General features: G+C 39.7%; 1 protein-coding gene and 1 long non-coding RNA gene across 2 annotated transcripts in view; one reads left to right on the forward strand and one right to left on the reverse strand.

Moving 5' to 3' along the window:
• Positions 1-5,213: 5,213 nt before the first annotated feature.
• LOC110961021 (neuropeptide Y receptor type 1-like) overlaps positions 5,214-24,800 on the forward strand; it is a 51,514-nt gene continuing 31,927 nt past the window's right edge. The window contains 1 exon segment of the mRNA XM_051938710.1: positions 5,214-5,507. The gene's annotated coding sequence lies outside the window, so the exon portion shown is untranslated.
• Positions 21,105-23,043, reverse strand: LOC127530891 (uncharacterized). The gene is made up of 3 exons (XR_007937640.1): positions 22,754-23,043; positions 22,437-22,628; positions 21,105-22,278 (listed from the first exon to the last, which is right to left on the reverse strand). It is a non-coding gene; the product is annotated as an uncharacterized LOC127530891 (long non-coding RNA).

Consider the following 24,800-nt stretch of genomic DNA (forward strand, 5'->3'; position numbering starts at 1 on the left):
AAACCTTCCTCCTTCTCAGCAGAACCTTCCTCCTTGAAAAAAAACTGCCTCTTACCGATGAATTCTTCCTCCTGATGGATAAAATTTTCCTCCTCTGGGCAAAATCTTCATTTTTTTGAGATGAAATCTTTGTTGTTGGGACAAATTCTTCTTTCTCAGGACAAAACTTTTCTCATTGAGATGAAAATGTATTCCTTGAGACAAGACCTTCCTCTTTAGAATGAAACCTTGCTCAGACTGGGATCAAACCTCTGTCTTTGAGATGAAATGTTCTGTTCCTCTTCTGGCTGAAAACTTCCTCTTTGGAACAAATCCTTGGTCCTCCAGATGAAACCTTCCTCCTTGAGACAACATTTTGCTCTTTAGAATGAAACCTTCCTCCGATTGGGATGAAACGTTTGTCTTCAAGACGAAATGTTCCTTTTTGCAATGGACCTTCCTCTTCTGGACCAAACTTTCCTCCTTGAGATGAAGCCTTAGTACTTAGGATGAAACCTTCTTCCTCAGGATAAATCTGTCCTAGTCAGGATCAAACATCCTCTTCTGAATAAAACTCCTCTCCTCAGGATGAACTCTTCCATGTGATCTGGATGAAACCCTCATCTTTAGGAAGAAAACTTTTCTTCAGGATGAAACCTTCCACCATGAGACGGAACTTTCAAACTTGAGTTGAAACCTTCCTGCTCAAGACAAAAACTTCCTCCAATCAGGATGAAACTTTTGTCTTCAAGATGAAACGTTCCTTTTTGGAACAAAACCTTCCTCCATGAGATGGAACCTTGCTCCTCAGATGAAACCTTCCCCTTCAGATGGAGTTTTGCTCCTCAGGATGAAACCTTCCCTCTCAGGATGGAGACCTTCTCTTCAGGACGGAACCTTTCCTTCCTCCTTGAAACCAGACTTTCCTAATCAAGATGAAACCTTCTTCTTCAGGACAAAATCTTCCTCCTCAGAATCCAAACATCTTCCTCCAGATGAAACCTTCTTCTTGGGGATTAAACCTTCATCATTGTTTCCTCCGTCTCTTTGTCTTCATGTTGTCACCATGAATCTGCTCACATTCCAGACTTTTACTTTAGAACTCCAAAGTCTCTCCGACCTGCATGACTCCACACGTCGTGTTTTCTTTGACCATTTGCATTTTTTGTGTTTTTGTTGTAATTTTGTGTGTTTTTGTTGTGATTTTCCATCAGTTTGTGAGGATTTTGCATCTTGTGTTAATGCTGAGTGTTTTTGTTGTAATTTTGTGTGTTTTTGTTGTAATTTTGTGTGTTTCTGTTGTGATTTTGTGTGTTTTTGTTGTAATTTGTGTGTTTTAGTTGTAATTTTGTGTGTTTTTATTGTGATTTTGTGTTTTTGTTGTAATTTTGTGTGTTTTAGTTGTAATTTTGTGTGTTTTTATTGTGATTTTGTGTGTTTTTCTTGTAATTTTGTGTGTTTTTGTTGTGATGCTCCATTAGTTTGTGGGGATTTTGCATCTTGTGTTAATGCTGAGTGTTTTAGTTATGATTTTGCATCTTTTTCTGATGATTTCTTGTCACTCTGTCGTGATTTTGAATATCTTTGCAGTATTTTGGCGTATTTTTGTGGTCATATTGCTTCTTTATGCTGATTTGGCATCTTTTTGTGTTAGTGTTGAGTGTTTTTGATGTGATTTTGTGTCTTCTTGTGGTCATTTTATCTCTGTTTGCATGTTTGTGTGCTTTGGCATCATTTTGTGTCTATTAGTGTCATTTTTTAATGTATTGACAGTTGGTTTGTCTCTCTTTGTGGTCATTTTGAGTCTCATAGTTTATTTTCTGTCATTTTGAGTCTCATTTTGGTTGTTTTGTGTCTTTTTTTATCATCTGCATTTCTTCATTGCGGGTTTTATGTCTTTTGGTGTTATTTCCTATATTTTGGCTGTTTTTTGCGTGTCTCTGTCTTCATTTTCCATCTTTTTGCAGTCATTTTCTGCATTTTAGTGGTGGTTTTGTGTGTATCTGCAGTCATTTTCTGCATTTTAGTGGTGGTTTTGTGTGTATCTGCAGTCATTTTCTGCATTTTAGTGGTGGTTTTGTGTGTATCTGCAGTCATTTTCTGCATTTTAGTGGTGGTTTTGTGTGTATCTGCAGTCATTTTCTGCATTTTAGTGGTGGTTTTGTGTGTATCTGCAGTCATTTTCTGCATTTTAGTGGTGGTTTTGTGTGTATCTGCAGTCATTTGTCTATTTGTGGTGCTCTTGTGTCTGTTTGTGGTCGCTTTGTGTCTCTTTGTAGAGATTTTTATGTCTTTGGTACCATTTTTTCATGCTTTGTGTCTCCACCTCTTTGTAAATATTCACATTTTGTAGGCAGAACTTTGATCATTAATGAAGTTACTGTGGATAAAGAATAATTAAAACACTGGAGGACACTTTGCTGCGCTGCTGTTTTGCAGTGTAAGAAGGTTTGTGTTTCCAGTAAACGGCTGCACAGTGTGGTAGTAATTAGAGCGTCTGGGTTTCCCTCTTCTGTCCTTGTGTTCGGCCTCCAGTCTGTCGTCGATCGATGTTCTGCTGCCGAGGGTCAGATCTCACAACATTTCATTATATCCAGGAGGGGGCCTGAGAAAAAGCTTTTCTAGCCCATAATTGAGCTCTGTCTACCTCCAGTCCATCTCACAGAGGGTAAAACTCATTAGAACAGCAAACTGAGTGAGCGGCAGCCGTCTCCTCACTCTCACTTTATCTCATTTGTGAAGCTGATTGCAGCGGCGGCGTTTCATCAAACGACCACCAGCGAGTTTTCATGGAAGCTCACAGCCGACAGCGTGAGGGTTTAAAGTGGACTCAAAGCAGAGCTGATTTCACAGAGCTGCTAATGAGACGTTTAATCACGCCTGTAGACAAAACCCAGGGGAAATTAAACAGCTTTAACGCATCTATAGATGACACCTGAAGGCAACACTCAGGGGAAAGAAGCACCCTCACCTTCTTCTGTGGAAATCACTTAAAACCAACAGACATGACTTCAAATGAGTTTTAAACTTTGCTTCAAACTTGTCCATTTAAAAAAATGTGTCCACAATTATTTAAAACTTTTCCAAAATTACTTGTAATTTGTTAAAAAGGACTTAAAATCTGCCCAAAATGGCTTAGAAATTGTGCAAAATTATCTAAAGCGAGTTTGTAATAGCCCAAAATGACTTTGTAGTTCATTAAATGTGTCCAAGATGGCTTAAAACCTGTCCATAATGACTTAGAATGACCTAAAACTGATCAGAAATGACTTGTAATCATAGACTGTATATAAAGATGGACGTAGCATCTGCCTCCAAAAATGAAGCCCACCTGGAAGTGTCAAAAACTTGCAATATCACGCCGTCCACTAGGGCTGGCTCCAAAAAGCTTTTTCTCCATAGACCCCAATTCATTTTTGGAAAAAATAAAATGTGATAGACTGATGTTCTACAGCTCAGGATTTTTTTCCCGTTAGTTTTCATGGTCAAGATGAGAGATCAGGTGGCCGATCTTACAATAAATCAATACTGAATTTTAAATAAATCGTTAAAGTTGGCGGAGCCAGGGGGCGTGGCTATACTTGATTGACAGTCCCATTGACTGGTCCTGCCCCTAGTTGCTCTCCGGTCCAGCCTGTTTGATGACGCTTTTTACGTCACTGGCTCCAAAAAATCCAAAATGGCGACCAGGAAGTAGCAAAATCCGGGCTTCATTTTCTCGGCGTTGAACCCAACGGGTGTCGTCACGGTTAGTTCATGCCTGCTTGTAATGTGTAAAAAATGGCCTAAAACCTGTCGAAAATGACTTTACACCTGTCCAAAATTACCTAAAACTTTTCCAAAATCATTTAAAATGCGTAAAACTTGACTTGAAATGTGTCCTTAATGACTTGTAGTTTCCTCAAAATGACTAAAAACTCATCCAAAATTGATCTAAATGAGTCCAAAATGACTCGTAATTTAGTTCAGAAACACTTAAATTACTTAAAATGTGCCCAAAGAAAGAAAGAAGGAAACAAAAAAGTTGGTAAAAAGAAAAGGGAAAAAAAGTAAGTCAACCAAAAACAGAAACAAAGGAAGGAAAAGAGACATGAGAGAAAAGGAAGTAAAGGAACAGGAGAGGAAAGAAGAAGAAAATGAGGGAAATGTGAAATGAAACAGAAAGAAAAGGAAAGAAATGAAACAAAGGTGGACAGAAAAGACAAGAGAGAGCGACAGAAAGGAATAAAAAGCAGCAGATAAAGAAAGAAGATGTCAGAACCAGATCAGCTTTTTCTCACATTTCCATCAGGCTGAATAAACAGACTGCAGCCATCAGCAGCTGAAACAAACTGAGAACTCCATCAGAGAGCAGCAGGGTGAGACGAGGAGGGATCGAGGTGCCAGCAGACAGATGAAACCTGAAGCATGGCAGCAACAGGAGGACGGGTGGGGAATAGTGAAAGGAAGGACCCATCTAAAGCTCTAAAGGCAGAACAGACTGGAAAACAAAACATGTTTACTGTAAATGATGTGTCCGAAATGACTTTGAAGTAGTTTAAAAGGATTTCAAATGTGTCAAAAACAGCTCAAATCTGGTCCAAAGTGGCTCAAAAAACAGCAGAAATAACTTGAAACTTGTCCAAAATGACTAAAAACTGTCCAAAATCCCCTTAAAAAGTGTCCAAAACAAGCTAAAACTTTCCAAACTGATTTTTAAACCTTTCCAAAACTTGTCCAAAAAAACTCAAAACCTGTCCCATTGTTTTATTGTAATTACTGGCACTTGTAATTCACTTTAATTCATTTATAATTTAAAGTATAATTTAGTTTAGAATAATTATTGCTATTTTGTTTTGTGATGTCATTTCATATTACTATAGTTTCCTCAATATTTCATTATAATTACTGACAGTAGAAGTAAAATATCATTTATTTATTTATGTATAATTTAATATAGAAGTTAATTTAGAATAATTATTTCTTTTTCGTTTTGTTTATTTTGTGATATATTTTAGATAATATTTTTTACTAAATTTCTTAAATGTATTTATTTTCTAATTATTTCTTTAGGTAGTTTTGCATACTACTGTGGGAATAAAGTATTTTTTACTTCATAATAATATTTTATTTTTTAATAGTTGCCAGTAGTAGTGCTAGTACAGTTTATTTATTTATTTGTGATCATTACGTCATCTTTAACTTTCTCTCATTTGAGTCATTTAACTGAATATTTTCCCTGTTTGTGTGTGACGTCATCACCGACACAAACTTGGATCTTCTGCTTCATCCGGTCTCTGATCCACCAGAACCACCGGGACCGAGAACCGGAGCGTCAAACCGCGAACAGCTGCGGGGCTGCGCACGTTCGGCGGCGGCTCCTGTGCACGAGCAAGGACACGCGAACCCACATACGGACACACACGAACGTACGCACGGACACACACACGAATACACGCACGGACACACGCACACGGACACGCAGCCTCCAAGATCTCCGCAGATCTTCCAGACATCCACCGACTCCGGACGCAGACACACGCTGACCGGTGAGTGCTTCTCTCCGCCTTCCTACTCTGAGCATCCCGGTTCCTCCGGTTCCTCCGGTTCCTCCGGTTCTGCTGGACGCTGCAGATGTTGGCGGGGAGGATCCAGATGTTGGAGCCGGTACTGGAGCGGACAGCTGCCGGTGGAGGCGGCGGACAGGCGGCTTCAGAGCTCAGACGGTAGAACCGAGGAACCGGAACAGAGAAAGTTGAGCTGTAATGAGTTGATTGGAGGTTAATTAGCGCAGATTTAGGGATTGTTGAGCTGAACGGAGCTGGTTTCACTTCAGCTCTCATTTATTCTGAGCTGGATTCTGTCAGACTGTTTGCTTTCAGGCATTTAAATTATTACGTTTATTCAGATTTGCAGTGAAAACATGTTTTCTGGTTTTTAATTTCTGGCTTAAAATGAAACTTTAAGACATGGAGGCTGTTTGCAGGGAGATGAAAGTTCTTACATGAACAATTCAGAGTGATCAAATAGATATTTCTCTCAAAAATTCATTTTCTGTGTGCTTTTTAACCATTTCTTTGAAATAGGGCTGCAGCTAACAAAATAATTCCACAGTTAATGAATTAGTTGTTTGCCATCTAATGTTATTTAAATGTCAAATATATTCAGTTTATTGTCACAGAGGAGGAAAAAACTGAAAATATTCCCATTTAAGAGCTGCAATCACAGGATTTTCTTTGGAAAATGTCTCCAAATCATAAATTAACTGGTAAAATACTTCACGATCAATTTACCAGTTGACAACTAACTGATTAATCAATAAATCATGGCAACTCAAATCACACCTTCATGTGCATTTTCACTATTTTTATTTTGTTGTCCTTCCTTAGACTGAATGTTTAAGAGATTAATCCCAAAATAGAAATGAAATAAAACAAAAATATAGATGAAATAATAAAATCAGAGGCCTTTCAACCTGAATAAATGAAACAGAATTGCATAAATAAATAAATAAAATATGAAATTCCAGCTTTAGGTTCATTGATCCTTTGTCTTGTGCAAATAAATGTTAAATATGTTTGAAATGTAGATTTAGCATAAGATTTAAAACCTTGCATTCAGGTGCAGAAATGAGTCATTTGCTGAGATTAAATCAATAAAATGCAAAATAAATGTCCTCCATGTGAAACCCGCTCCATGAAGTCTGGTCTGCAGAGATACAGCAGAGTTTCTGAGACAAAAAGCTTTTTAAAGATGCACAAATGACTCAATCACTGAACTGAAAAGAAGATTTCATCATCAAAAGCATCATTCTGTCTGTGTTTCTGTTTTATTTAGGGAAAAATTGAATCCATTCAGATTCCAACACGTCGACTGAAGAAAGGAATCAATTTTATGCCATCATTTTGAAGTTTATTATGTTTTAATGGACATTTTTCACAGTTTTCTGACACATTTCTCAGACAGCATGGTTAACTGACAGGTAAAAGCAGAAGAAACGTCAAAGCTCAGTGTTTTGTTTCTCATAGACAAAAACAACTGAATCATTTATTATTTTACACCATGCAGCTGCTGATAGCATGAGGAAGGAGAAAACCACTGCACAAGGAGTTACCAACATGTTGATTTACTGCTCAGTTTTTACATCGCAGCAGGATTCCTGTAGCCTAGCCGCGCTAGACCCATGCTCTGAAGACGCAAGGGTCTAGGCACGCTGGACAGGGAGGGAGGCGGGCTAAAAGGTTGTCTATCAAATCACTCTGCAGCAATTGGGTAGGTATACAACCGATCAGCGCAACGAATAGGCTCCTAGAGCGCCGGAAATCAGAGGATGCGGTAGTTCGGTGAAGCCTTATTTATACAGTCAATGGGTGAAGCTCAAGTATATTACAGACATGTTAACAGAAAGATTATTCAGAGTCGGTGCTAATGGAGCTCGACGACTGTTGTCGTTTTTGTTGTCGACCCTGGCAGAGAATTAAATTCGTTGCCGTGTGTTGTCTAGCGCGGCTAGGCTAGGATTCCTGCTGATGTTTCATAGTTTCTGTTTGATTTCATCGTCATCCAGATGTTGCTGGTAGGTGCAGCTGTTAAACGTTATTCGTGCTGCTTTGCTCGTACCAAGAAAATCAACAGTTTCAGGAAATATTTAAGTTTGTTTACGTTCACATGACAAAAATTAGTAAAAAAAAAAAGTAAGAATTAGGATTTTTAAACTGTGACGAGCAAAAAAAGGGAGAAGTTTGACGAGTGGGAGATGCTGGGTTGGATGGAGGGTCAACAAAACCAGTCAGAATAATGATTTGCTGCTGTTGTTGACTTTGTTGTCTCTGCTAGCAGCTGTTTTCCTGAGGGAGGATGTTGGGGTGGATGGATGGATCAACAAAACACCAGACAAAACCTATACTTCTTCTGTGTTTTCATTTTGCGTTGTTTCTTGAATTACCTTGAGAATGTGACAGTTTTCCAGAAGAAAACAACTGACTAGTGGTCAGTGTGACACAGATCGTAGTTGTGTTTTTGTGGTTGCTGAGGCTGTTGGGGTGGATGGATGGGTCAACAAAATGATGGTTAGTTTTAACTGTGCGTTGTCTTTTGAAAGTCATAAAGAACGTGACAGTTTTCCAGAAGAAAACAACTGACTGCTGCTTAATGTAACATGGCTCATAATTTACCAGTGTTGTTGACTTTGTTGTCTTTGCTGGTTTGCTGTGGGAGGCTGCTGGTGTGGATGGATGGATGAACTAAACGTCAGACAAAATGTCATTTTTATCATTGTTTTTATTCTGTGTTGTTGCTCGAATCCTCTGAGAAAGAGACAGGTGGATAATGAATTACTGGTGTGGCTGACCTTGTGTTGGCAGCTGGTTTGCTGTGGGAGGCTGCTGGGGTGGATGGATGGATGAACTAAACTCTGGACAAAGTGTCAGCTTCTTGTTAATTTTCATCATGTGTTCTTTCTTGAATTTCTTTGAGAATGTGACAGTTTTCCAGAAGAAAACAAAGACATCATGCTTCACTAGCAGGTGCAAATTCAGCACAGATAATGAACTACAGGCGTTGTTGAGCTTGTTGTTTCTGCTCACAGCTGTTTTCACCATTGTTGGTTTTCCCTCTGGAGTGTTTTGCTGTGACAGTGTGGATGTAGTCTAAGTGCTTTGCTTGTGGTATCTGTTCATAGTCAACTGAGGAAGACTTCTACAGGCTGTAAAACTTTGGATTTTTAAGTGTCAAGAGCCAATGAAGGGAGTAAATTGACATAAGAGGCCCACAAAGTCAAATGAGAAGCTGCCAGGGTGGATGGACGGGTCAACAATCGTCGGACAAAACATCGGCTTCCTGTTTGTTTTCACTATGAAATTCACTTGATTCCTCATTTTCTGACTTCAGTCTCTGAATTCAACATCTTTGAATACATGGCTGTATTTTCTGCTTCATTTCTACACCAGTAGGAACATAAAGACTCATGTGATATACCTTTTCAGGCGTATTAATGTGCACTGCTTGTTTCTGAAAAAGTGCTAAGATGCTTGTTTAGGAGGAGATGCTTCAGCTTTAAAACACAGTTTTACAATGAAAACATAAAAACGAGGACGTAGCATAAATCATGTCAGTAAACGTTCAGTAACATTTGTGGGAGGAGGAAGTAATTTGGGGCAGGAGGTTCATAAAGACAAGTGGGAGGCTGCTGGGGTGGATGGACGGGTCAACTAAGTGTGAAATTAACATCATTTCTAACAAATATTCAGTAAGATTTGTTTATTTTCCACTGATATAAACCCTAGATGTTGTAAGTATTATGATTTTGAATTGTCATGAGCAAAAAAAGGAATAGTTTGCTGCCAGAAATCCATAAAGTCAAGTGGGAGGCTGCCGGGGTGGATGGACGGGTCAACAAATGGTGGTGGTAGTGGATAATTCCAGATGTTGAATTACAGGTGTCGTTGTCTTTATTCAGACGTTTTAGTGTCAAAATGCTAGCCTAGCCGCTCTAAACCCATGTTTCTGAAGGCACAAGGGTCTAGGGAAGCTCGACAGGGAGGGAGGCGGGCTAAAAGGTTGTCTATCAAATCCCTCTGCAGCAATTGGGTAGGTATACAACCAATCAGCGCAACGAATAGGCTGATGTAGTTCCGAGAGCGCCAGCGGATTGTGGCTAAGTCCCATTAGCTTCCCAACCAGCGGAGCCAACTGGTATATTAAGGATTTGCCATATCCCGTCGGCATAAGTCCAAATACGTCTTTCTTCTCAATGAAACACTTCAGTGCCGTCCTTTGTTTATCTTTCAAGTTGAATTTTAGCTTCAAATCTTTAAGGGCTGTGGCCAAAGCCGAGTCGAAAGATAACTGTTTATTGTGTGCCGGTTGTTTCTGTCAGAATCGTCGCGCCTCTGTCGTCACTTAGTTACGCCCGCCTTCTGACTCTACACTTCATGGTGATTGGTCCGGCCAGTTTTAGGAGCATCCAGCCTCGAGCCTTATGGAGGGTAACTAGACCCACCCTGGCAGAGAATTTAATTCGTTGCCGTGGGTTGTGTAGCGCGGCTAGGCTATCAAAATGCTGTTTCAAAATGGAAACATGTACCTTTGAAATAAACCGATCATTTCTGAAAAATGTTCAGTCAGATTAGTTTATGTTCAATTGATATAGACTCTAGAGGTTGTAAATATTATGAATCTGATCTGTCAAAAGCTAAAGAAGGGAGGAATTTATTGCAAGAGATCTATAAAGACAAGTGGGAGGCTGTAGGGGTGGATGGATGGGTCGACAAACTGTCGGACAAAACATTGGCCTCTTGTTCTTTTTCGCTTGATTCGTCACCTTCTGATTTATGACATCAGCCTTGAACACCAGTGGATAACTCCACCTCAGTGTTTGTTGAGATTACTTGTCTTTCAAAATGAAAACAGTTTGTAATTAGCATCAATCATTTCCACAAATGCTCATGAATATCTGTTTGCTTTCTAAAGGCCTCCCAGGCTGTAGGAATTATGATTTTTAACTCTTGAGAACAAAAAAGGAAGTAGTTTGTTTTGTTTACAGAGCAACAGAATCCACAGAAGGAGGCTGCTGGGGTGGATGGACGGGTTTAGAAAATGTCAGATAAAATGAGTTTCTTGTTTGTTTTCACTTGAATCACAATTTCTGTAAATATGATGCTATTTATTGGGATTTACATTGTTGAAGGAAATCTTTGTGTTTGTCTGGGAGCTGAATAGATTGAATGGCTGGATTTTAAACAGAAAATTAGCAAAACGTGCAATCAGCAAACCTCCATGTAAAGATGTGCTGTGCTCACACACAGCTCAGAGTTTACCAGATGAAGCTCCACAGTTCTGCTTGTTAAACCAACCAGACACTGGGATACTAAGCAGAGTTCTGCTGTCTTGGTTTCTCTAATCATTTATAACTCAGAACATTTAGCTGGCAGCTTCTCAGAACACATCAACACCAGACAGCTTGTGTGTTAGCTTTCACACCTTTTATTACTCATGTTGTGAGGACACAAGCCTGCGCTCAGCCGCTTTCTGAGAACTGAGATGAAAAACAAAGTCGTCGTGAGATAAATGGTTCAGTCTGAAGGCGGCTGAGTCTCCACAAAGTCACTGTAAAGTCACTGTGGTGGAAACAGAAGAGTGAGGCTTTGTTTAAGAAACCAACAGATGTTGTCACATCTTTCAAGGATGGAGAATGTAGAGAATATTCTAGGAAATTAACTTCACATTATGCTTTTGGTCTGGGACTAGATTGGTAGAAGGAACTGGATTCTCTGTTTGGTCTGTTTTTCCTCCAAATCTGAGAGTTAAAGTAGTCAGTGGTTTATTAGATTATTGGTCAGCTGGTTTGTTCCATTTTGAGTCAGTGGGTTTGTTCCAAATAAATCAGTTGGTTTTCTCCATTTTGGGTTGGTTTGTTATGGTCAGTTGGTCTGTTCCAGTCAGTGGATTTTTCCCAGTCTGGGTATGTTGGTTTGTTCCATATTTGGTCAGTTGGTTTATTCCAAGCGAGTCAGCTGGTTTGTTTCAGTTATTTGGCATATTCCAGTCTTGGTTAGTTGGTTTGTTCCAGCTAAGCAGTTGTTTGATACAAAATAATCAGTTGGTTTATTAGATTATTGGTCAGCTGGTTTCTTCCATTTCGGGTCAGTTGGTTTGTTTGAGACTGAACCAGTTGCTTTGTTTCTTCCATTTTTGGTTACTTGGTTTGTTCCACTTTTGGTGAGTTGGTTTGTTCCAGTTTGTTGATTTTTTTTCATTTTGGGTCAGTCGGTCATTTCAGACAGTCTTGAAGTCATTTTAGCTCCATTCGGAATAGTTTTGGACAGATTTTGTCAGAGCTTAAGACTGGAAAGACCCACAGAGATTCAATAAAGTCATGAATCAATGGAGAGTCTTCTTTTTGTCAACAAACGATGTATTTTAAATAAAGGAAACGGAGTAAATAATGTTCTATCAGACAGACTTTCTTTTGGTGTCGAGATGCAGATAAATATGTCATATTTTCACTCTGTAATAAATCTTTCAGTGTCATTGTGACGAGAAACTAAATCCTGAGCAGGAATCTGAAAACTCAGAGCAGCTTTTAATTTCCTCTCTGGCTCTTTGTTTTTTCTGTGATTTGATCAAATCGAGCAGAACTGAGCGACGGGCTGGAAGCTGCCATCGCCTCCAACCATCTTCATGTTCTTAGGCTGGTTTCTATGACGGCACCAGAAAAGAAGAAAACTTGGCACAGATGCATGAAAATAATTCAACTTTCTCTGTGAGTTTCGCTGTGATGTGAGTTGGATGTTCTTTTGAGCTGGTCTGAACTGGTGGCTCACAATGACTTTTTGAGCTTTATTATCTGAAATCAGCCTCCTGCTGCTGCTGGAGATGAAAGTAATGACAGAAAAATGGTGAGACTGACAAAAACAGGAGAAATATGGGCTGGAGAACTAAAACTAGGAACTAAAAAGTTATTTCACTTTTGTATTTGCAGAAAATGGTGCAGTGAACAGATGAATGGGTATCTCTGTGTTAGATGGATGGGTCTGATTCCAGTTCATTATCAATAATATTATTTTGTAAAGACAACACTTGGTTTTCTTTTAGTGCGACGACGATACAAACCTGATTTGATCTCCACCAGAAATTCAAGAATAAAAATTGAGGATATTTGTTGTCATTTTGGTGGAGAACGATGCAGAAACGAGTCCATTAATTAATGCATATTCTTCTTTTTTGTTCCAGCTTTTTGTGAAGGTTTTAGTCATTTTGGACAAATTTTAAGTCATTTTGGGCATTTCTTTTCATTTGTTTCTTCGATCAGATAGAAAATAAATCTTCTCCAAGTCTCAGTTCTCTTCAGACTGCATCAGGTTGTCCTCCAGGATTTCAGTTACCCTCTGCCTTTACAAGCCTTCCAGGACCTGCTGCTGAGGAACACCATGATGCTGCCACCACCATGCTTCACAGTGGGGATGGTGTCTTTGTGATGGTGTCCATCAAACACATCATCTAGTCTGATGGACATAAAGCTCCATCCTGGTCTCCTCAGACCAAAGAACCTTCTTCCAGGTGTCTTCAGAGTCTCCACATGTCTTCTGGTGAACTCTAGTCCACATTTAATTGGAGCTTTTCCCATCAGAATCTTTCTCTTTGTCTCCATAAAGCTTTGACTGGTGAAGAACAGACAACAGTTGTTGGATGAACAGTCTGAAGCTGGAACTCCTTCAGAGGAGTCTTGGTGGCCTCCCTCTCTAGTCTCTCAGGTCTTGAGGACGTCCTGCTCTAGTCAGATCCATTCATGTTCCATCTTCCTTCCATTTCTTAATGATGGATTTAACTGCACTCTAGGAGATCTTCAGGAACTTGGAAATGTTCTTGTATCGTCCTGACTGATGCTTTTCAACAACCTTTTCTCAGAGTTTCTTGGTTCTTCAGTCTTCATGGTGTAGTTCTATCCAGGAGCTCTGATCCACCAGAGACTGGACCTTCCAGATCCAGGAGTCTTTAGACTAACCTGGCAATAGCCAGATTAATAATTGTGTAGTACTTGATAGTACTCCACAATATCAATCTGGGACCGCTCCATGTAAATCCGTTCGGGGGAAAGAGGCACGGATTGGACAATGCAACAGTATGTCCCGCCTCTGACAGGTTTGTTTTTAGCCAATCGCGGGATCTTCACAACGAGTGGAGCCAATTGGTAGATTAAACTCTTACCAAAACCCGTAGGTAAAAAAGCACAAACATCTTTACCATCCAGAAATGCGCAAAGCGCCTCTCGTTGTTCTTCCTTCAAAGAAGCTATACGAGATTTGGCTAAAACTGACTTAATAGCAGCATCTACACGATCGTTGTCCTCCGTTGCCGTGTTTGTTTTGATCTACTGGCGCTTGGTGATATCCCGCCCCACACACAAATACTGCTGCGTGATTGGCCCGTGCCAACTTGGTGCTGTACGAAAAGTGAAGGCGGGAGCGGAGCAAGATGGTTTCTTGAGAGATTTGTGAACTCACAAATATCGTGAGAAATCAACTTGCTGGCAAGGTTATCTTTAGACTAAAACCACTGACCTCAGATCATCCTCAGATAAAACTGCTCTGCTTTCAGCTCAATTCAAACAAAACAAAAGGAGAAGTGAACATCTCATCTACAGAAAGTGAACGTTGATCACTCAGACACTCCAGAGCTGAATCCTCTCAGGAAGAAAAGACTCTGAACTGTTTACATCCAGCATGAAAGACGTCTGATAAAAAGGCCAAGACGCTCATAATGAACAGAAACGAAGCGTTAAAGTGGTTTCATCTTCAGTGCTGAGGAAGTAACCTTTTCTCTTTCTGTCAACGTCTTGTTTGAATAACCTTTATTGAACCGTCAGAGCAAGAAGGGCTTCGTGTTTCTGTGGATGCTGATGGAGAAAAGTTTTTACGCTTTCAAAGAGGCAAATAAGGATGTGTGTCCAGAGTCACAGCATTACATTTCAGGTTTTTGTATGACTATTTAAATCTAAACAGTTTCTTATAGCCGTCATTCAGTATCTGCTGATGTGGCGTCCCAGTCTGACAGCTTTTCCTCATAATGCAAACTTAAAGTGAAGGTAGAACTCTGATCATTAATGAGGTTACTGGAGATGAAGAAGCTGATGATTCTGAGGAAAAATAAACAGTATATCTGAGAGGTATTTTACGTTTTCAACCCCGCAGATTAGAGCGACTGTGATTTATGAGACGTTCAGTCAGTGGGTCACACTGACAGGCTTTAATATGATTTCTGTCTCTGTGGAAGTCGCTGCTGTGGATTTTAATAACCTCTTTATCCTCAGTATTACGGTTAATCCCCCCCACATTTACACAAACCTAATTACTCAACCTCTGCTCCTGAACACAAGCACACCTGTGGCCGGAACATCATCTCATAATCTGCAACAGATCGGCCAATAAAACACAGACGAAAGACCTGAAGGGAAGCAGCTTTAATATCACTGTGTTTTATATTAAACAGCAGCAGAGAGTCTATTTAAGCACATAAATGAACCGTATGCAGCAGTAATACAGCTGAAATAAAGCTGTTTAGTTGCTCTGTACCTGATTAGTTTGTGTTCAAACTAATGTTGCTCCACAGCAGACAAAAAAAAAGCTCCAAAATGGCTTAAAACTGTCCAAAATGTCTGAAACTTGACTTCAGATTTTCAAGATGCACAGACAAGCAGCTGTAGTGAAAGAACATGCATTAATTATTGTGTTTATTGTGTGTCTAAAGGTCATACAAGCTTCTGCAACACCTCCGACAAGAACGTACTCGAAAATGTTCAGAACATGATCCAAACTGACTAAAGCTGTCCAAATTAGCCAAAGACTCTCTAAGCTTGCAGACCCTTAACAAAAAACAGCTCTGGTGAAAGAAGAACAAGCCCTGATTATAGTGTATCTGTGGATCATGGTAACTTTTCCCTCTCTGCCTGTGACAAAAAAAGTCCAAAATGATTAAATAAATGTTGAAAATAACCCCCCAAAAAGTTTGCAGACCTTTTACATGCACAAAACTGCAATCCGATGAATTAAAAAAGGACCTGAAAATAAGAATTAGATGGATTAAGGTGTTTGTAGTGTCTGTGTGGGCCTTGCTAATGTTGCACTTTCCATTTTTCCATTTCTTCCAAAAATGGTCTAAAATGACTCAACAATGGCCAATAAAATACCCAAGATGCATTAAAATTGGTCCAAAATAACTTAAAGCCCGACCGTAAAAAATGTCTAGTTACTCCTAATTTGTCCAGAATTAGTCAAACTCAAACTTGTCGACCTTTTTTCTGGACAAAACCAGCAGCTATAAAACACACTGAAGCAAAGGAGGAACTAAAAAGAAGAATATTCACTGATTAATGAGTTTACTGTGACTTTATGGATCATTCTAACGTTGCACTTTGTCCAAAATGACCCAAAAAAGTCCAGTATGGTTGAGAATGTGTCTAAAATTGCTTAAAACATGGCCATAGTAATTCATAAATAGTACGAAACCACACAAAATTACCAAAAATAAAGAACGGCGGATTCATCCAGATGAATCGAGGCAAACAGACGAAGATCCTCAGAGATTCTTCATTTATTTTACATTTTATATCTTTAATAGACAGACATTACTTTGTAGAAATCTGGTCTTTTTGATATTAAATAGCATTTTTGTTGCAAATTCTTGACAAAAAATCCAAATGAAATTGATCATAATTCAACGTTTAAACCGTCCAGGCGGCTGGTTCAGATCGCGTATCGGTGCGATCAAACTTTCCTCCCTGAAGGTGCAGGTTGATAAAGCATCCTGTTTGTCTCCCAGCTGTAATCCATCCAGATGAACTCCAGGTCTGCATCCTCTGAGCATTTATCTTCATGAAGAGCTTAATTGGATCGGTTCTGCAGAGAGTGGACGTCTTTACCGTCCTCTGGACAAAGTCTGGATGACCTGACATCTAATTACACGTCGCCCATCGTCACATGAACACATGGAGAAGACTGATTAGTTCCACTGACGGAGGTAATGAGGCGGCGTTTAATTTAGACCAGAGGCTGGAAATCAGCGTTTCTACTCGGTAAACTGTGGCTCTGTTAGCGTTAACATGAAAACATCGTGTCTGTCCGTTGATTTAAGGGTTTCTGAAGCTGCTGATCGGCTGGACTTTCACCTTTTTCTGACAAAGTGAGCTGGATTTGACTGGTTCTCACAGCAGTACTGAAAAAACTGGATATTCTCTGTATTTTAAGAGTAAATCGAGAATCAAATGAACATTTACTCGTGTATAGTTGCGTATCTGTAGTGAAAAAAGTGATATTTTCTTTCATTTGATGGTAAATCTGCAATATAAAACCTACAGAAAATAAAATCCATCAATAAAATAACAGAAAATGTGGTCATTTTGTGTGTCTTTGAGGTTGTTTTGTGTCTCTTTGTGGTCATTTTGTGTCTCTTTGAGGTTGTTTTGTGTCTCTTTGTGGTCATTTTGTGTATCTTTATGGTTGTTTGTGTCTCTTTGAGGTTGTTTTGTGTCTCTTTGTGGTCATTTTGTGTCTCTTTGAGGTTGTTTTGTGTCTCTTTGAGGTTGTTTTGTGTCTCTTTGTGGTCATTTTGTGTCTCTTTGTGGTCGTTTTGTGTCTCTTTGTAGTCATTTTTTGTCTCTTTGTGGTCGTTTTGTGTCTCTTTGTAGTCATTTTTTGTCTCTTTGTGGTCGTTTTGTGTCTCTGTGGTCATTTTCTTTCTCTTTGTGGTTGTTTTGTGTCTCTTTGTGGTTGTTTTACATCTCTTTTCTTACAAATTGAGCTGGATCTGACTGGTTTTCACTGCATTACTCAGAGAACAGGACATTCTCTGTATTTTAACAGTAAATCGAGAATCAAATGAACATTTACTCGTGTATAGTTGCGTATCTGTAGTGAAAAATGGGATATTTTCTTTCATTTGATGGTAAATCTGCAATATAAAAGCTACAAATGTTAAATCAATAAAATAACAGAAATGTGCTGGTAGCTCATTGTCTACATTTGTTCGGTAATTTCAAAAATATTCCATGGCTCTGTCCATCTGCTCTGAATCTGTCGTTTCCTCGTCTCATTCTGTTGAAGCTCTGAATCAGTTCTTTCAGAAGTTTACCAGAAGTTTCTAAAAGACAGAGTAGAGATGGTGAAGATAACTGGACGATAATACAACAGATCTGGGAAGACGTGCGCTCGTCCTCCTACAACAGAAGCTGCTGAAGTCAGTTTGTGGATCTTTGGCTGCAGATTCTCTGAGTGGGTGATCAGGAAACAACAGAAAGACTGCAGCAGCAGAACCTCTCCATCATCCTGCAGCTGATAACATCTGGAATCCAGCAGACTGACAGATGTTCCTGCCTGTATGGTGGAAGATGTCTGTGTGTCTGCTGAAGCATGGTGGAGTTATCAGCATGACCCAGGTCTGTGCTGAGTCGTGATTTGGACAAAAGCACCTTTCAGACGGGAAACAATGTGTGCAGATAGAAATCTGCTCTCTGGGTTTTATCCAGACAGGAGCCCTGCAGAGCTGCAGCGTCAAGGCAATCAGCGGAGACACGACGGATTAAAATGCAAATTATTAGGTTGTTTTTTCGTTACCTGAAGCCTCGATCCATGAGTTAGAAGAAACCAAACACATGAATGCTGTTCTGTGGTGAATAATGATAAAATGTGATAAACTCAGTCAAAATTCAGTAATATTACACGATACAGCAGCTCATCGACAAACTGGCCTGTTGGACACGATTTCCTATTCATGATGAGGTCATGTATGCTGTCAGTGATGATGTCATGTATGCTGTCAGTGATGATGAGGTCATGTGTGCTGTTGGTGATGAGGTCATGTATGCTGTCAGTGATGAGGTCATGTATGCTGTCAGTGATGATGAGGCCATGTGTGCTGTCAGTGATGAGGTCATGTATGCTGTCAGTGATGATGAGGCCATGTGTGCTGTCAGTGATGAGGTCATGTGTGCTGTCAGTGATGAGGTCATGTATGCTGTCAGTGATGAGGTCATGTATGCTGTCAGTGATGATGAGGTCATGTATGCTGTCAGTGATGATGAGGTCATGTGTGCTGTCAGTGATGAGGTCATGTATGCTGTCAGTGATGATGAGGTCATGTGTGCTGTCAGTGATGAGGTCATGTATGCTGTCAGTGATGATGAGGTCATGTGTGCTGTCAGTGATGAGGTCATGTATGCTGTCAGTGATGATGAGGTCATGTATGCTGTCAGTGATGATGAGGTCATGTGTGCTGTCATTGATGATGAGGTCATGTGTGCTGTCAGTGATGAGGTCATGTATGCTGTCAGTGATGAGGTCATGTGTGCTGTCAGTGATGAGGTCATGTATGCTGTCAGTGATGATGAGGTCATGTATGCTGTCAGTGATGATGAGGTCATGTGTGCTGTCAGTGATGAGGTCATGTATGCTGTCAGTGATGATGAGGTCATGTATGCTGTCAGTGATGATGAGGTCATGTGTGCTGTCATTGATGATGAGGCCATGTGTGCTGTCAGTGATGATGTCATGTATGCTGTCAGTGATGAGGTCATGTGTGCTGTCATTGATGATGAGGTCATGTGTGCTGTCAGTGATGAGGTCATGTATGCTGTCAGTGATGATGAGGTCATGTGTGCTGTCATTGATGATGAGGCCATGTGTGCTGTCAGTGATGATGTCATGTATGCTGTCAGTGATGATGAGGTCATGTGTGCTGTCATTGATGATGAGGTCATGTGTGCTGTCAGTGATGAGGTCATGTATGCTGTCAGTGATGAGGTCATGTGTGCTGTCAGTGATGAGGTCATGTATGCTGTCAGTGATGATGAGGTCATGTATGCTGTCAGTGATGATGAGGTCATGTGTGCTGTCCAGTGATGAGGTCATGTATGCTGTCAGTGATGATGAGGTCATGTATGCTGTCAGTGATGATGAGGTCATGTGTGCTGTCATTGATGATGAGGCCATGTGTGCTGTCAGTGATGATGTCATGTATGCTGTCAGTGATGAGGTCATGCAGATGCTGAGGAGCATCTGGAGACTCTAGATGTGACCGTCTTCCATGAATTGCGTTTAATTTGAAGATACCAAAACTACCTGGTTTAGTTTAGTCATCAAAAGTACTAAGTTAAGACACAAAAAGTACTCGGTTACATTTAAGATACTGAAACTGTTAAGTTTAGATGCTAGCATAGTTAGACACTAAAACTATTTGGTTAAGAAACCATTTGGTTAAGTTGAGATACTAAACCTACCAGTTAAGATGCTAAAAAATCAACATGATTAAGTTTAGTCATGAAAACTACCTGGTTAAGTGACCTTGGTTCAGGTTAAAATGAACTTTTTATCTCATTGCTGCATTTTGTGTGTTTCCATGGTAACAACTCCACCTCAGATTTTACATTCACTTATTCCTACAACAACAAAAATGTCTCAGATGTTGTCGTGTTTGTTTTTTCTGTTCATCCATTCAGTTTTAATAATTGGTCATTTTGTGTCTCTGCATCGCCTCTCCGTCTGGTTGTTTGTGTCTTGTAGTATTGTGTATTCGGGTGTTTCTGTGATGTTGCGGTGACGGGGTGTGTCGGTGCTCTGCTGGGTGCATGAGAGGATAAACTCTGCATCACTAATTAATGATCGTAGCCGCACTCGGAGCCGGACTGTGCTGTGATTGTAGCGGCTCGGTGTGATGGAGTGAGTCACCGGCCTGCAGGGCTTTGCAGCACGTCGCACAGAAACGACAGCAGCTTTCATCCTCACATTCAACAGCAGCGCTTCAGTCGCCGCCTGTTTTCATTCCTCAGCGTTCAGCTCACAGCGCTTTCTGCTAAACGCCTCTATCACAATCAGCCGCTCTCATCTCCATGATGAAACTTAGCCTGCAGAACGTTTTCTCACGATCGTCTGGTTTTTTCTGCTTTTAGGTTTGGAGAGAAAATTTAGCTGTAAAATCTCTGAATGTAGAAAACACAAACAGCTAAACATTCACAGTATTTTAGTGTTTCTTTGTGGTCATTTTTCTCTCTTTGTGGTCGTTTTGTGTCTCTGTGTGGTCGTTTGTGTCTCTGTGTGGTCATTTTGTCTCTTTGTGGTTGTTTTGTGTCTATGGTCATTTTGTGTCTCTTTGTGGTTGTTTTGTGTCTCTGTGTGGTTCTTTTGTGTCTGTTTTGTTGTTTTGTGTCTGTTTGTCATTGTTTTGTGTCTCTTTGTGGTCGTTTTGTGTCTCTTTGTGGTTGTTTTGTGTCTGTTGTCATTGTTTGTGTCTCTTTGTTGTTGTTTGTGTCTCTTTGTGGTTATTTTGTGTCTCCTTGTGGTCTTTAGCTGTCAGTCAGCAGCTACTTCACTAATTTGCCATTCCTTTCCATTCGCTGATTCCAGCTGCTCAGATCTGAGGATTTAAAAACATCTTGAATATTCTAGGCAGTTGAAAGACAAAAGAGCACTTTGATGACTTCAGTTTTATTTCTGGCAAGCTGTCATGGACATTCTATTCCTGACATTTATTTAATTTATTCCATTTTCAGTGTTCAAACTGACAAGCTTTTCATCCCGTCTGAACACATGACATGAAGTGAATAAAGATGGTCCAAAGCTTGTGGATCGATGTGAACATGCCTTTAAATGTGGCAGTAGTGGAGCTTAGCATCCTCCTGACTGTCCACGAGGCGGTTCCACATCATTTTCCGTCTGAGGAAAATCAATAGGAGTAAACAGCGCTGAGCGGTTAGCTGTGATCTTTAGCCCCCGGAGACCCACACATGCTGCGATCAATAATGCACTAAAAAGCCCATTAGAAGCACCTGATGTTTCCTAGATCAACTGTTTGGTCTTTTAATATCAGGAAACTGTGAAAAATGACAAATTCAAGGTGGACAGATGTCGTTTTATCAGACTAAATGCTGAAATCCTAACAGAATAATCTTCCTGACCTCATGTAAATGGAAGAAAGCAGCAAAAAGTGACATTTAAAGATGAGTTTGTTTTTTTTATGAAAGCAGCTGCATTTGTTTGTTTTTTCTGTCATGAGATTACTCACTAATTGCTGCTCCTGGTTGTGGTTTTGCTGGTTTACTGGAGCTGATGGTGGAGCTGAACCTGTGGAGGTCAAACCTGATGGATATTAACAAGGAATTAATGAGTGATTCCACAAATGCAGACAGCAGAACAGACAGAAGGCTGTGTATTCAACATGACAGTCCTGACCAAGACAGACACAAAATGACCACAATTAGACGCAAAATGATCACAAAAAGACATAAAACAACCACAAGAGATCCAAAACGAACACAAAGACACAAAGTGACCACAAAAAGACAAAATACAACCACAAAGAAACACAAAATGACCACAAAGAGGCAGAAAATGTCTCTGTGCTTCACTGTCAGGACTATGTATTTACTGTGGTAGGAATGGTCAGGTCCACTGAGAACCCCTGAACCAAGTCTGAAGCAGCTGCTGTCTGTTTTTCACAGCTGGATTGTGAAAGTAGTTCACTGTTCATGGAGTCATTTTAGGAGCTCTGATTAGTGGAACTATGACTCCTTCTAGACCTGATTATTGGAACTATGACTCCTTCTAGACCTGATTATTGGAACTATGACTCCTTCTAGACCTCCTGATTAGTGGAACTATGACTCCTTCTAGACCTGATTATTGGAACTATGACTCCTTCTAGACCTGATTATTGGAACTATGACTCCTCCTAGGCCTCCTGATTAGTGGTACTATGACTCCTTCTAGACCTGATTATTGGAACTATGACTCCTTCTAGACCTCCTGATTAGTGGAACTATGACTCCTTCTAGACCTGATTATTGGAACTATGACTCCTTCTAGACCTGATTATTGGAACTATGACTCCTTCTAGACCTCCTGATTAGTGGAACTATGACTCCTTCTAGACCTGATTATTGGAACTATGACTCCTTCTAGACCTGATTATTGGAACTATGACTCCTTCTAGACCTGATTATTGGAACTATGACTCCTTCTAGACCTGATTATTGGAACTATGACTCCTCCTAGGCCTCCTGATTAGTGGTACTATGACTCCTTCTAGACCTGATTATTGGAACTATGACTCCTTCTAGACCTGATTATTGGAACTATGACTCCTTCTAGACCTCCTGATTAGTGGAACTATGACTCCTTCTAGACCTGATTATTGGAACTATGACTCCTTCTAGAACCTGATTATTGGAACTATGACTCCTTCTAGACCTGATTATTGGAACTATGACTCCTTCTAGACCTGATTATTGGAACTATGACTCCTTCTAGACCTGATTATTGGAACTATGACTCCTTCTAGACCTGATTATTGGAACTATGACTCCTCCTAGGCCTCCTGATTAGTGGTACTATGACTCCTTCTAGACCTGATTATTGGAACTATGACTCCTTCTAGACCTGATTATTGGAACTATGACTCCTTCTAGACCTCCTGATTAGTGCTACTATGACTCCTCCTATTTGTCCTTTTTTTCACATCTATCACTAAACAATAAATTAATTGAAAAAAATTAAAATTTGCCATTGTTTGAAAGAAAATTTATGTATTTTAATTATTTTTCGTGCTTATTATTTTGATATTTTACTGATATCTGGTAAAGTCAGAGAAAAAAAGTATTAATTCACATATTGACAATAAAAACTAAAACAGGCCAAAACTATAAATATTTTCCACATGAAAAATCTTAAATTTCACAAATAGCCTTTTTGTCTTTTATTATTTATGGCTGTAAATTAGACTGTTTTACTGTTTAAATAAGCTAAAAATGTCATCATTTTAGAGATATTTGTCATTATTTCCTACTGTTTTTACATCAGACTCCATCCCATTGTGTTTTAACTCATTCTGTCTGGCTTCACTGCTGCCAGATTTTTTGTTATTGAACTTTAATTTGTCCGTGAAACTCCAGAGAAAACAGGTAGTAATGTCAGTAATCTGTCATGAATCATGTTTCAGCGCTGGACTGGGGTTGTTCTACTCGCTCATTATTTTTACAATCCCTCTTATTGTCGGTCATTATTCATAACTGTAAGAATGATTCTGTGGATGTACTCGTCCTTGGTCTCAGCCTTCAACTTTGAGGAAAACAAGTTTCCTCCTTGAGATGTTTGAAGAGCTGCTCGTCGCTGAGGGTGGGTTAGAGAACAGCAGCTCTGGTGTGGTGTCAGGGACGAACACAACCTGACAGCTGGGAGCTTCTGGCTTTAATGAAGCCTGAAGGGAAGGACAGCCAACCCAACGCCGGGCACCGATCGTTTCAGGAGCTGTGAGAACATGTGAAGAAGAAAAAAAAAACGACCTTCAGGCGGAGAATCGACACATAAACAATCCACCAAACTCCACAGCAGCCTCTCAGCAGACTGTCAGCTTTCTGCTGCTCGCTGGTGTTTCACATCGTGTGATTTGTTGGAGGATCTGCTGCCAGGGTTTCCTCCAAACATCCCCAGAGCTTTAGTGGAAACCACCATCTGTGTCGGACGCTTTCCCGTCCAGGAAACTGACAGCAGAAGTCACTTCTGCTGAATGGAAGCTGCAACGCAGGATTTTACAGAGAAACAAACGTTCAACGAAGACGTAACTCTGGAGGTTAAATCTGGTGTCTGTGGAGACGTTCACAGCAACGATCGGTTTATCAGAGCTGAAATGTCCTGGAGATGAGACACAAAATGACAACATGAAACAAAATGACAAAAACAAGACACAAAATGACAAAAACATGAAACAAAATGACAAAAACAAGACATAAAATGACAAAAACATGAAACAAAATGACAAACATGAAACAAAATGACAAAAACATGAAACAAAATGACAAAAACAAGACATAAAATGACAAAAACATGAAACAAATGACAAAAACATGAAACAAAATGACAAAAACAAGACATAAAATGACAAAAACATGAAACAAAATGACAAAACAAGTCATAAAATGACAAAAACATGAAACAAAATGACAAAAACAAGTCATAAAATGACAGAAACATGAAACAAAATGACAAAAACAAGTCATAAAATGACAAAAACAAGTCATAAAATGACAGAAACATGAAACAAAATGACAAAACATGAAACAAAATGACAAAAACAAGACATAAAATGACAAAAACATGAAACAAAATGACAAAAACGAGTCATAAAATGACAAAAACATGAAACAAAATGACAAAAACAAGACATAAAATGACAAAAACATGAAACAAAATGACAAAAACAAGTCATAAAATGACAAAAACATGAAACAAAATGACAAAAACAAGTCATAAAATGACAAAAATGAGACACTTTTTAAATTATTTCTATGGTTGTGAGTCCTC

The sequence above is a fragment of the Acanthochromis polyacanthus genome, chromosome 18, assembly GCF_021347895.1.
Source record: "Acanthochromis polyacanthus isolate Apoly-LR-REF ecotype Palm Island chromosome 18, KAUST_Apoly_ChrSc, whole genome shotgun sequence".
Classification (NCBI taxonomy): Eukaryota; Metazoa; Chordata; class Actinopteri; family Pomacentridae; genus Acanthochromis; species Acanthochromis polyacanthus.